We start from the raw sequence: 15,076 nt of genomic DNA on the forward strand, positions 1-15,076 counted from the left end.
TTTCACCATGTTGACCAGGATGGTCTTGATCTCTTGACCTTGTGATCCACCCGCCTCGGCCTCCCAAAGTGCTGGGATTACAGGCGTGAGCCACCGCACCCGGCCTTTTGTTATATTCTTAACTGGACATTTCCATAAGCACCTGAAACTCAACATGAATAAGCCTGAATTCAGTAGCTCCTTCTTAATACGTATATTATTATTTTGGTATCTTCCATCCCAGTTCATAGTTTTACTATCTATCAAGCCACCAATTTGGAGTCATCCTTACTTCTCCATCATTCTCAGCCTCATAGCCAATTTCAAGTCCTATCTATTCTTTCCCTGAAGTCTTTATTCAGTCTTCTCTATCTTCTACATCCTTGCCATCATCATCCTAGTTCAAGCCCTTATCATCTCTCACCTGGATCATTACAGTAATCTGTTAATTCAATGCTATTTGGGTGGCTGACAGACTGTAATATGACCTCACAGTCCTCTGTGTGGCCTCCTTCTGCTTAAATGGTATCTTTAGTACTTAGTTAGTACCGAATCAGGTCCTAGCCTTTCTTCATGTCATGCAAGATCCTCTGTTATCTTTAACTTTCTTCAGCCCATCTGTAATTGGATGTGCGCTATGTGTTATTTGCACCTCTAAGTCTTTGCTCATGCATGTGTTTCCTCCAACAGGAAGCCTTCCCTCAACACCCAGATTGGTTTTGTTGTACCTCCTCCATCTTCCTATAATTCTCAATATTTATGCCTAATACTACATATGCCCTCCTGGCACATCGCTATTTATGTCTGTCTCCCTCAAGAGAAGGTGAGTTCTTTCAGACAAGAACTGTGTCCTATTCCTCATTGTTAAGCCTCCTGATGTCAGAGTAGACAAGTTTGTTAATTAATGATTCTTGCACATTAAATAATATTCAAGATTCTTAGGTTTGAGCTCTGTCTGTGTATTAGGCATAAATGTTTTTTGCCTAATAGCATAAAAAATTTGCTATTTTAATTTTCATGTAGAAGTGCACCCAAATTCAAAGACAAGGGATTGGACTCAGTGATTTATATTTTGAGGATTCTGTATTCTGTCTACACTGTAAAACTATAGAAATGTTTCCATTTACATTTTTTCTTGAGGCCTCTCCTAATCCCTTAGACTTGTAAAACCATTTAGAAGGTGGAAAAATCTTCAGTTATTGATACAGAAGCTTTCTATCATATTAACCCTGCTTTTAGTATTGTTTTCTTCTAAAGAGTTCATCTTATATGTACATTGCATTCAAGAAAATAATGAATTATTAATGAAATTCCTTTTCAAATGAACATTGAAGATATATTTGGATAATCTTGAAAAATATTAGATATTTTATAAATCTTTTTGTTTTGAAAGCCCACGAATGTATTTTAGACTTTTAATAGAAATTATAGTAGTTTCAGAAACAGTAAAATATATACATTGAAAATTAAATGCTTTCACATAGATACATAAAAATTGTGTAGGCCGGGCGCGGTGGCTCAAGCCTGTAATCCCAGCACTTTGGGAGGCCAAGACGGGTGGATCACGAGGTCAAGAGATCGAGACCATCCTGGTCAACATGGTGAAACCCCGTCTCAACTAAAAATACAAAAAATCAGCTGGGCATGGTGGTGCGTGCCTGTAATCCCAGCTACTCAGGAGGCTGAGGCAGGAGAATTGCCTGAACCCAGGTGGCGGAGGTTGCGGTGAGCCGAGATCGCGCCATTGCACTCCAACCTGGGTAACGTGAGTGAAACTCCGTCTCAAAGAAAAAAAAAATTGTGTAAGCGACAGGCCAATTAAGAGTATGAACACGTTGAGAGTGATGAGGCAGACCACCTCCCTTCTGCACTCATCTACCTCCACCACACACACTCAGAGACACCTTTCACCTTCCTTCACTGCTAGTGACCACCCAGACACAGTCATGGTTACCTAAGGGTAATTTGGTAACATGACACACTCAAGTACTCTGGGTCATACACAGTGTGAGATCATTACTCATTACCCACATACATTAAATTTTTAAGCCACTCCTTGGATATGATCCAAGAATTATCTCATCAACACTTAACACTCCAGCCACAGAATGAAGGGGCAGGAGAGTGAAATACCACACTGAAATATGAACCAGAGGAGAGACTGAATTGAGACACAGAGGAAGAAAGGGTTTCACAGCTACCCACCGGCCATAATTAGCCTTCCAATCTACACATTTGGCAGGTCCTCATGTGCTTCGGAAGCCTTGGCAATGGACAAGTACACATGTCTCCACAAAATACTTGCAGCCTCTGACTGTTAGCAACAACAGAATTTCAGAAGGGTGACCATGAAAGGAGAAGGGAATGAAAGGAAGTCCTGTGAGAAAATACCTACAGCTGCTTGAGAGAAAATGGGAAGAGATGAAGAATGTAGTGTGCCTGGTTGCCAGCACTACACAGCTGCAGTTTTCTAAGAAGGAAAATAGGAAGGCTTCTTTGAAAGCCTTTCAAGATTTAGAGATCTGCTACAAAAGGAGATTTACCTTAAAAGATGGATAACTATAAAAATATAACCAATAGGAGAGAAGCAATTTTTTGGCACAATTTATGGCTCCAGACACATAAAAAAACATTGTCTTTAAGGAAATATTCTTCTCCTCAAATGATACAGACTTTTTAGTTAAAATGCTCTAAGCCAATGGGAAAAAATCTTATATATAAGAAAGGGTTTTGAAAGACAGTCCAAGTTGTTATGACGGATACTCTTTTAATTCTTTTATGACTTTCAAGAATGTACTAACATTTTTATGACTTCTAGGAATATTTATTAACTGTTGGTGACTGAGAACTGAGGATAAAACGATGAAAAAGATGACCCAGTCTTGACGTATTTTGTATTCCACCGAGGACTGTAAAAAAAAAATCATAATAACTTGTTGTGACACAAGAAACTGTCATAATAGGAAGGTAATATGTGTTATGAAATACATAGCAGGAACTTCTGACTAAGTCTAAGGGCTAGGGGAAAATTATAGCAAGTACTTTGTTTTCCTAAAATATGGAGGGTGAGTAGGAGTCACCCAGTAAAAAACAAAATCAAATTTTTTGTTTTTGTTTTTGTTTCTTATCTGTTCATAGGTAAGTGGCTAGAGCCAAAAGGAAAGAAAAGATGGGTAGGAGAGAAAGAAGAGGGAGAGTTAGTTTGCCATGTTGAAAGTACAGATGGCAAGGTGAGGAGTAGATGATGGGAGTCTGGAGAGGTAGTCAGAGAAGCTGGGGAGGTCAGGAAAGCCTTCATAAAAACAATGACTATATTATTTCACATATAAGCTGGGATACTTTTGAGAAAACAGGAGGCACTATTAATAGTTATGCCTGGACATGAGCATAAATGGAGGCATATGGTGATTCTATTTTAAAAGTACAGAGATAATTTTAAAGAAAAGGATGATATTCTGATACTAGCCTTTATAAAATTTCAACTTTAATGAAGAATGGTTTGGAAGAAAATAAGGATGGGCAAAGGGAGACCAGCTAGAAAGGTTTTAGCTGACTTGGAATGACTAACGATCTCATGACCTTCATTAAAATAGTTTTGGCAATTTGGAGTTAAATGGATACACCTAGATTTAGATGAAATAAAATCAGTAAGACTAATTGGAATAGATGGGGTAAAGGGACTGTGTTGGAGAAGAGACAGAAACCCAGGATCATTCTGAAGTTATGACTTCAGCAGCTGAGGCGGCATGGTGATGAGTTTTAATGAGGTTAGAGACGTCGGTGGAGAATCCTGATTTGGGGGAGGGAAGGATAGAAGATGTTCAGTTTTTATCATACCAAGTTTGGGAGGGCTGGGAAATCTTAAAGAATAAATTTTGAGTAAATACATTTATATTCGGAGATATAAAAGTGATGTCATTGTCAGATACAGTAGGTGGAAAAGGGTAATGTTTTTAAAGAAAAGACTGTCAAGGAGATAAAAGGGCCTTGGACCAAGCCTTGATGTTCTCCAATGCTATGCTGAGAATGTTTGCTTTCCCCAAAATTTGTATATTGAAATCCTAGCTCTCAAGTGCTGGTATGGGGCTTTGGGGAGGTAATTAGGTCATGAGAATAGAGCCTTGTGAATAGAATTAGCACCCTTAAGAAAAGGGACACCAGAGATCTAGCTAGCCTCTTCTGTCATGTGAGAACATAGCAAGAAAGTGTTATTTAGGAACCAGAAGGTGGGCTTTCTGCAAACATCAAACCCACCTTAATCGTGGGCTTCTCAGCTTCTAGAACTGTGACAACTAAATTTCTGTTTGTAAGCTACCCAGACTATGATATTTTGTTATAGCAGACAGGGTAGACTAAAACATCCAACATTTAATAGTTGGGTATAAGAAGGAAAATAGTCAAAGGAAGCTGAGAAGGAGCAACCAAAGAAACAGAAGAGCTCAAACTTCTAAATGAGACATCAAGTAAAATAAGGTTACAAGAATAAAATAAATTCAGTCACAAATAGGTTATTCAGGCTGCCATTTTTTTTTCTTGTTTTCATTCTTTTTTTGTTATACACACTGCTTGCTTTATCTTTTGCATTGATTTGTCAGAAATTTATTGTGATTTAAATTCTGTTAATGATACCATTATGTGCAAATGTACATAATGCCGAATTATATAATTATTAAATTACAAATAATTTAAAGCCCATTTTGTAAGCAGCGATTATAACTTTTCTTGGCCTACATTTTTTCTTTTGCTTATCTTCATTTATTCAACCTAGCTATGCAAATCATGTATATATGTGTGTGTGTGTGTGTGCGCGCGCACACATATCTATATATGTACATGCAGCATATTATACATCTATATGTATACTAAATTATCTACTATCAACATTTCTGTTTTCTAATTTGTACTGTTTTGATGGTATGGTGACAATTATTTAGGAACAAACATATTCTCAAAAATAATAATTCCTTTGCCTTCTGGAAGAGGAGAGATCTGGATATAAATACTAGCTCCATCTTATATTAATAGTGTGAGCTTAAGAAACAGGATAAATTCCATGTGGTGTTTTGTAAAACTGGAATGTTTCTGGCTCAAGTGAGTGTTTATTTTTTTCCTTCACCTTCTTCTGATCATGAGCTTGCTTTAATATTCACTGTGAGTCTGTTTCCACGGTGACTCCTCAGTTCTTGGGCTTGTTCTTGATTGAGTCATCTGACCACAAAGAAACTTTTGGAAGAAAAAAGTATTGTGTTGTGTCATTTTCCAAAACCTTGTAAATCTGAGGATGTTTCATAATAAAATCATCAGAGCATAATTCTCTCCTCTGTAAAATCTTTGAAGACATTTTTTCATTGCATTATAAAATCTTTATTGTCATGAAGATATATGTACCCGATTAGATTTTACTTCTTTGAAAGTAGCCTCTTTTCTTCCTTCTGGATGTTAGAAAAATTCTTTAATCATGAAATTTAATAATATTCTGGGGTATCTGTATGTGTGTATGCAATTGAACTTAATACACTGTTTTTCCTTTAACATTTTGGAAATCCCTAGGGCTCCCAAATCAGCTCTTCTTGTGATCAAGAAAATTATTTGTGCCCATACAGTGGATTATTGTTTCTAAGGTATTTGTGGTGTTTTTCAGAATCTCTGTATTTTGTAACCTGGACTTTTATGGTATGGCTTCTATTATTTTATCTTCTATTGTTTGCTATTTCTTTATGTAATTTGTTCTCATTTTGGTGGTCTTTCAAGAGTTTGTTTTCTTTACAAACACTTATTCTGCACTACTGTGATTATTAGTATTTTCCAAGTACATTAAATTTCATCTCTTTTTTTTAACTGATCTTTGTAGTAAAGACTAGAAGAAGAAAGTTGAGGGAGTTCTTGCTTCATAGCCTCTTTTTTTTTTTTTTCTGTGAAGTAGGAAAAAAGATACCTGCTGAGAATGAAGATACGTAAGCACAAATAGAAGATTTAGGTTACAGAAGTATTGCATAGTTCTAGAAGAAAATGCAAAGGGAATTAATCCAGAAAAGAAAAGGAAGAGCTGAGTAAAACATTAATCAGCTAAAACTGAGAACCATATATTTGTGATTTCTGCCCTCAGGGAACATAAACTCTAGTTGGAAAACAAGAGAAGTTACAACCATTACAACCCAAACAAGTTACAGTGGTTCATGATTGTGAATAAACAGACAACTTTAAGACTCAGATGTTTTTGGTTTTTGATAATAAACATTCTTAAATATATAAGAAGAAACATTTTATTTCATAAAAAAATTGAAAAGAATAATATGCATAATCACATTTCCCTTACCAGCCTATCTACTTTCTGACAAGTTTTCGTTGTAAATTTACCACTGACATTGGAATCAGAAATATCTCTACTTAATTTCTTATAGACTTTTAAAAGCAAAGATTCAGAATTAATTTCTTTCCATCATCCTGACTGTGTTTAACTTCTAATTTAAAATGTAAGCTTAAATAACTAAAAAGAAAATAACTTTTTATTATAAATAACTATGCATTTTTTTTCAAATAACACCCCATATATTGAAGCTGTGATTACCTCCTAATCCGAGCTTTTTAGTTTATATCTAAAAAATGTTTCATAGACAATTTAAGTAACTATACATATGGATGTTAAATTGTGGATTATATTAATTCATACTGAAATAAGAACGATTACAAAAAATTGTACCGTAAAACCACCAAGTATATCTTATATAGAGGTAAATTGTTGGGGCAGTGATGGAAACTAATGCAGTATTAATCTCTTGATGCCATTTAAGTATATTCACAGATTACCAGCAAACATGAAAAAAAGATTTATTTAATATTTTGTCGTATTGCACAATAACTCAAGGCAGTAGTAAAGAACTTGGAGATTTACTGAATTCTAGAGGCCGAACACCTGGAAATGAAGAAGCAGAACAGAATACCACAAAGACGAGAAATTTTTACAAGAATGAATGACACCATAAATTTAAGTCTAAAATTGTAGCTGTTCTGGGATGTGTCCAATGTATCAAGTAACAACTGGACATAAAGAAATTGTCATTTTCACTAGCAATTCCCTGAAATATAGGTATCACAATGTTTAAGGAAAATATAAAAATATTTTTACATTGTGCCAATGCCCTGCATTCATGACATCTGTATTAGTCTGCTTGAGATGCTGTAACAAATATCAGAGACTGGATAGCTTAAACAACAGGCATATATTTTCTCACAATTCTGGAGACTATAGAAGTCCATGATCAAGATTCCAGCCAATTCAGTTTCTGGCAATGGCTCTCTTTCTGGCTTGTAGACAGCTGCCATCTCATTATGTCCTTGGATGACCTTTCCTCCATTGATGCACATAGAGAGGATCCCTTAGTTGTCCTTCTCTTCTCCATCTCCTCCTCCTCTCCTCTTCTTTGCCTCTCCTCCTCCCCTTCTCCTCCCCTCCCCTCCCCTCCTCTCCTTTTTTATTTTTGAGGTGGAGTTTCACTCTTGTAGCCCAGGCTGGAGTGCAATGGTGAGATCTCAGCACACTGCAACCTCCACCTCCCGGGTTCAAGTGATTCTCCTGCCTCAGCCTCCTGAGTAGCTAGGATCACAGGCATATACCACCATGCCAACTAATTTTTGTTTTTTGAGTAGAGACCCCTGGGGTTTTACCATGTTGGTCAGGCTGGTCTTGAACTCCTGATCTAAGGTGATCCACCCACTTTGATCTCACAAAGTGCTGAGATTACAGGCATGACCCACGACCCCAGCCTAGTTGTCTTTTCTTATAAGGTGACTAATCCTATCAGATTAAAACCCCACTCTTATGACTTCATTCAATCTTGATTACTTCCATAGAGGCCCCATTTCCAAAAATAATCAGGTTGGTGTTAGGGCTTTAACATATGAATTTGGGGAACACAGACTTTGTCCATAAACGATTCATGGGGTGGAATTATTGGAAAACCTTTTTAGCTTTATTTGAAAGAAGCCACCACTGTGGAATCATTTAAATAAGATTCCGATTATTTTAAAAGAGTTATGGCTGAAGGTAGCTTTCGGCCTTTTTCAGTGCTCAGAACCCCTTGGTAACTGACTTCATTATCAGCTTTACCCCTAACCTTTCCCCGATCAGTGTTGGAGGTGGAGGAGGGTGGAAAACTGAAGATTACACAGTGCAAGGCACTCACTCTCATCTTAAATGACCAAAGACTGTCTGCTAGGCGTGTTAAAAAGCTGGTTCACAAAGTCTGAAGCCCTTTCCCTCAAATATCAGTTACTGTTGACTTTAGAATAAAAGGACTTTATGTGAAGGACTCAAGTCTTTGACTAAGTATCCAGCCTATTCAGGTTCCTTGGACCATGCAGCAGCTTTACTTTCCTAAGGCGACCTTACCTAGATCTTACATGCTTAAAATACTTAACTATGCCTTATGCATTTTCTTCCTGAATGCTATTGTGAATAATTACCCTGCATTTGCAAGCATATGTATGTTTCTGTTTCAAAATTTATCTAAAATAATTTTAGAAAAATTGCCCTCAACCATGGATCTTGACAATTATTATAGTTAATCTTTATCAATATTACTAGAATATTAGAATAATGATCCAAATATTCCACTTACCCCATTAATTGGTTAGCATTTTTGTTTTTTAATGCTTCCAGTTACATTTCTGAGAAAATTTTCTATTCGTTTTTTTAGGTGAAAAGGTAATTTACTGAACTGTTTTATATTTTCTTTTGTTTAATTTGAGGTGAAACATATTCCCACAATGGACTATTGCAAAGGAATTGTGTTAAAAGCAAAGTATCTAATGACCTTTCCAACGCCTATGCAACAACTCACTATTAAAACATTTATCCAGAGTACTAAAAGGACATACAGAGTGATGTTTATTGTACTGGACTAAAAAGCCCTGCCTGTTGTTTTTCTAGAAACTCTTTTGTTTTGTCTCAATGCATGCTTGGATTTGCTCCCTGATATAATTTCCATTCCATAAGCCCAGGCCTCCTAGACATACCATCCATGATGTGCCCACTTTTTGTCTTACATACATCAAACAATGCAGGAATCACTGGAGTATATTATTTTTAAAAACAGTTCTGGTACTTTCTTGGCTCTTTTATAAATGTTATTATTGGAATTTTTACAATTTTATGGAATTCAATGGGACCCTACAATTTCCTTGAGTGTAGGATTTCTTCTTTCCTGTATTTTTATGCCACAAAGTTGAATTTCAAAGAGAAACACTAGAAACACTCTTCTTTCTACAAGGAATAAAAGGCCTCAGCAAATTCCTAATCTAATTAACATCTTTAACAACTAAACAATAAATTGACTGCAACTGCCCTGGAAGCTCTGTGCCACCTTGTTAAGCTGCTTTCCAAGATGCTATAAATCAAAAGAGAAATGCTAAGGTCATTGCATATGTTTGTTGCTTGTTCCAATGTGAAAGGCTGATTGCTTTACCAACTGCTCATTTAGGCTGGATTTTTTTTTTTATACTTGTGTTAGAGTTTTAGGTTTGGAAAAGAGGCTGTTCTGAATGCACAGTATTATATTTTGGCTCCGGTTTCTTAGGCCAAAGTCCAATAACCTGGTTACTTCACTTATTATAGATTATGTATATTTTTCAAAGAGAATACTGAGCAAATTACAATTTACAAAGAAGGTTATACAGTAGCCTTTAACATTTCACCCGAATTTTTACCACACCATTGAAATTCTGTAATTCCTTTCTTATGAATTTCTATGGGTATGATTCACTGTGTGGTTATGATAATGACATTTCTTCAAAAGCCATGATTATCATTTATGTTCAGATAAGCCAATATTTTATATCTTGATTTCAAACTGAACCTTATGCATAACTGAAATACATGTAGTATTTCTACCTGTATGGTAGAAAGGGAAATATTAATCATTTGAATGTAAACTTATTTTATTTGAACACACTCCATATTTCAGATATAAGTATTGTGGATGAACTTAACTGACTAAGGGGTTTTTTTGCCCCTAGTCTAGTTCATTTGTAGGGTATCTACATGTTCACAGCATACCCATGGCATGATCCTGGGATTTTAAACCAATGCTTCTATTTTGTTTTGTTGTTGTTATTATTTTTTTAGCTAGTGTCTTTTGTGAGCTCAAATTTAGAGGTCCCTCAAGAAAAGATCATGACCTGGTATAAAATAAAAAAGGACTAATTATTTTAATGCATAATCCAGAAATAGTCTTCATTATTGTCATATGATATTCAATCATCTAGTAAATTAACCAAAATAAAATAGAATAAATTGTTTTACCTTGTGTTCATAAAATAACAAAGAAAGGGGTTCTGGTCTATTCACAAAATGGGAAATAATAAAGAAAAAATGTTCAATTTTATTTCATTAGTAATTTACAAAGTATAAAATTACAGAAATAGATAATAAAATGCCACTAAAGTTGATTTTATTTACTGTTCATTGTATTAACAAGGAGCATGATATTTGACAAACTAATTTCACAATGTATCTCTACAACCAATACCATAATCTATTAGACCCATATCTGGCTATCTATCACAAGAAAATAACAAAGACTTTTAGAAAAGCACTATAGTTTATGGTGTGCATAATGTTTCAGTCAGTGACTGACTACATATATGGTGGCTGTCCTGTAAGATTAATTATGTGGGTCTTTTTAACTTTTAAGTTGAGCAATACATCTGCAGTTTGTTATACAGTTAAACTTGTGTCACGAGGGTTTGTTGTAAGATTTCATCACTCAGGTATTAAGCCTAGTACCCATTAGTCATTTTTTCTGATCCTCTCCCTATTTCCACCTTCTACCCTCTGAAAGGGCCCCGTGTATGGTGTTCTTCTTTATCTGTCCATGTGTTCTCATCATTTAGCTCCCATTTATAAGTGAGAACATGTGGTATTTGGGTTTTGTTTCCTGTGTTAGTTTGATAAGGATAATGGCCTCCAACTAGAAATAAAAAAATTTTTTTTAATTTATATGAAATAAAAAAAGCCTGAATATCCAAGGCTGTCGTCCTAAGCAAAAAGAAAAAAGCTGGAGGCATCCAGCTCTCCAACTTCAAACTATATTACAGGGCTACATTAACCAAAACAGGATGGTACTAGTACAAAAACTGACACATAGACCAATGAGACAGAATAGAGAACCCAGAAATAAGACCATGTGTGGTCTTATTTTTGAGAAACCTGACAAAAACAAGCAGTGGAGAATACTGTATAACAAAACTCCCTATTCAATAAATGGTGCTGGGATAACTCAGTAGCCATATGCAGAAATTCAAACTGAACCTTTTCCTTAAACCATATACAAACATTAACTCAAGATGGAATAAAGACCTAAATGTAAAATTATCTGGTATTTTTACTGTAAACTTTTCTATGTTTAGATACACAAATACTTACCATTGTGTTACAGTTGTCTATATATGTAGCACAGTAATGGGGTGTACACGTTTGTACCCTAGCAGCAATAGGCTATACCATATAGTCTAGCTCTAATAGGCTCTACCATCTAGGTTTGTGTAAGTATGCTCTGTGATGTTTGCACAATGACAAAATCACCTAACAATGCATTTCTCAGACGGTAACGCTGTTTAGTGATATATATAACTGCCAAAACCTGAAAACACAAAAGCATTCAATGATAACCACGTGGTTTGTTGTTGTTTGTTTTGTTTTGTTTGAGACAGAGTCTTGCTCTGTCACACAGGCTGGAGTGTAGTGGTGTGATCTCGTATCACTACAACCTCTGCCTCTCAAGCTCAAGCAATTCCCTAATCTCAGCTTCCCAAGTAGCTAGGAATACAGGCACCTGCCACCAAACCTGGTTAATTTTTTGTGTTTTTAGTAGAGATGGGGTTTCTTCATCTTGGCCAGGTTGGTCTCGAATTTCTGACCTTAGGTGATCTGCTGGCTTTGTCCTCCCAAAGCGCTGGGATTACAGGCATGAGCCACCGTGCTCAGCCTACCAGGTGGTTGTTTAAATTATAATACATCAGCCACATGTATATTACTCAACCATTAATGTGATGTTTATTATTATATATTGACATGAATAAAACCTTATGAACTCTAATGTTAGAGAACAAAAAAAGCAGGATAAAAATTCTGTGTATGGGCCAGGTGCAGTGGCTCATGCCTGTAATCCCAGCACTTTGGGAGGCTGAGGCGGGTGGATCATGAGGTCAAGAGATGGAGACCATCCTGGTCAACCTGGTGAAACCCCGTCTCTACTAAAAATACAAAAAATTAGCTGGGCATGGTGGTGCGTGCCTGTAATCCTAGCTAATCAGGAGGCTGAGGCAGGAGAATTGCCTGAACCCAGGAGAAGGAGGTTGCAGTGAGCCGAGATCGCGCCATTGCACTCCAGCCTGAGTAGCAAAAGCGAAACTCCATCTAAAAAAAAAAAAAAAAAAAAAAAAAAAAATTCCGTGTACACTATACAGATATTTAAAAATATGCATCTGAAAAAGAGGGAAAAAAATCATGGTAGCTGCTATTTTGAGGCTGTGTTTTGTGGATATTTTTCCTTTTCTCCTTTCCAAACTTTTTCTCTGATGTGGTTATATTACCATTACTTTTATAATGTTTATTAGAAAATCAAACATAGTAATTTTTAACTTACTATTTGTGAATTATAAACAAACCCTCAATGAAAATAACTATTTAGGAAAATGGCCTCCGTCCAGCTTCCCAGTGTTTTGTAAGCATGCTTTTATTTCTAAATTTTTTTGATGACACACAGAGGAAGAAAAAAATATCAAAGATAAATCAGGCAAAGCCTACTGGTCACTGGGAAAGGTTGATGTGCCGTGAGAACTGTTACTAACTGCAGGGGATTTGACAGACTGACTCAATTGTACCAATTTCCACACATTTGTGATGGAGTCTAGAAAATGTTTTGTAAAAATACATTTTCATAAAATGGCTTGTAGAATATGGACCAAAGCTTGTGAAAGGTCTGATGTTTGAAATGGTGGGTAAGTCAGCTGAGAGGAAGGCGGTGAAAGACCACAGCTGGTTGTTTTTTGGTTTATTTTTTTCAGAGTAATTTCACAAACTTTCCAAATTAGCATCTGCCTTTTGAGAGTTAGACCTGAGAGACAGAACCTTCAAATTCTGTGATATTTAAATGAGCTTCTTGTTTGCTGATAAGTTTTGATGTAGTGTTATTTCTGAATTTAAGGTTACTAGATATCTGCAGTTCTGGGATCAAGCCTGGGATTTGGTCTTGCTTTTCCAGCTGTATTGTATCACTAGTCTGGAGGAACAGCTTGAAAAATTTAGCCACTCCTGGGGGAATAAAGGATTAAGCTTGACTTTCTTTACGGAATCAACATTTGATTCAATATTTTTTTCTGTATTCATGCATAACTACATAGACAAACAAATTGAATCAATGATTCTCATTTTGTTCTTTTCCTTGTGAACACTAATATTTCACTTTCTTATATTTTCTGTATATAAGAATGGAGAGGCTTGAAATACAGTTTTTCATCACGTGTATGAGGATAAGATAGATGACGTATAAGGGTAAGATGTGACTATATCGTTCTTAAAAGTGTATGGTACCTCATTTCTTTACCAAACAAAAGAGATTGACTGAAATGGTCTGTTTCAAAGAGACACCCCTTTCCCCTCTAAACTGGAGGGTGTATGCTTTTGTGAAAATGTATATATGTTCACATAGAATGAATTGAGCTTTGTAAATCAGATCAATCAGAGTTCTCTAGTTTCCCCACTTGGATAAATACTACTTCTAGGATATTTGAAAGTTTAAAGCTGAATTACTAAGATCCCATAAGAACTAGAGAATCATGAGTGGTGAGCTCCACCCTAGGTTGACTTCAGCAGTGTCCAGCAGTAATCAGTGATAAAGACAACCTCTCTTACTGGGAGGACCTAGGGAAACTGCATCTGACTTAAAAGTCATCTGTAAGAACTGAATTAGGTCTAAAGTGTTTTGTTTTTAGTTTTTAACTAAAACTGGCCTGAGGAATTTAGTCTGGTGTATTACAAAACGACCTCTGTTGAGAACTTTAGTAGAGCTTTTGCCTGTGTTTTTCTGTGGTTTTTGCAATAAACTACTTCTCTGGTCATTTGGACACAATCAATTAATTTGTGATTTCCTCTTCCTCATTGTTATCTTCACTGATACAGATACCATTAGCAGTCACAAATTTGTCTAACTCATAAATCTTTCTGCACTACTTCAAAAGTAGTAATTGCTCTGAAATAAACTTCTCTAAACTCTTATAGTGTTACATGTGTAGAGTCTGTTTTGTTTTCTCTGGTAGCCTTTTTATTAATTTCATATTTTATTTTAATGGTCCTTAATTCCTTATTTATGCTAGCTTTCCCTGTCTGGTGGTTTATGTGGTTAAAAATCATCTAGTTACACTAATCTCTCTTGCTACTCTTCAGGCTATTTTACCAATAAAAACCTCAGAGTTTTAGTTACCTTCCTACAAGAAAAGGTAAAAGAGAAAAAAGGCTTTGTTTTCTCTTGCTTCCATTAGTGTGCTCAATAATTTACCTAAAAGATGGAGGCTTTGTCATGAAATTTTTGCCAAGGTGTATATGCAGAATGGTATTTCCTAGGTTTTCTTTTAGAGTTTTTATAGTGTTAGGATTGACATTTGTAAATTACATTTATTTATCTTGAGTTTATTTTTGTACGTAGTGAAAGGAAGCGGTCCAGTTTCCATCTTCTGCATATAGCTAGCCAGTTATTCTAGCACCATTTTTTGATAGGGAGTACTTTCCCCATTGCTTGCTATTGTGAACTTTGTGGAAGAGCAGATGTGATCTTATGATATAATTGTAGGTGTATGCCTTTTTTCCTGATTCCCTAACCTATTCCATTAGCAATTCCAACAAAAACAAAAATTGACAGGTGGGACATTTGCATTGGGCCTGTGTACCCCCTTTGTTTTGGCCAATTTCTTCCATTTGGAGTGGGAGCATTTATCCCATGCCTGTACCCCCATTGTATCTTGGAAGTAACTAACTTACTTTGGATTTTACAGCCTCATAGGTGGAAGGGACTTGTCTCAGATGAGACTTTGAACTTGAACT

The sequence above is a fragment of the Cebus imitator genome, unplaced genomic scaffold, assembly GCF_001604975.1.
Source record: "Cebus imitator isolate Cc_AM_T3 unplaced genomic scaffold, Cebus_imitator-1.0 Scaffold45, whole genome shotgun sequence".
Classification (NCBI taxonomy): Eukaryota; Metazoa; Chordata; class Mammalia; order Primates; family Cebidae; genus Cebus; species Cebus imitator.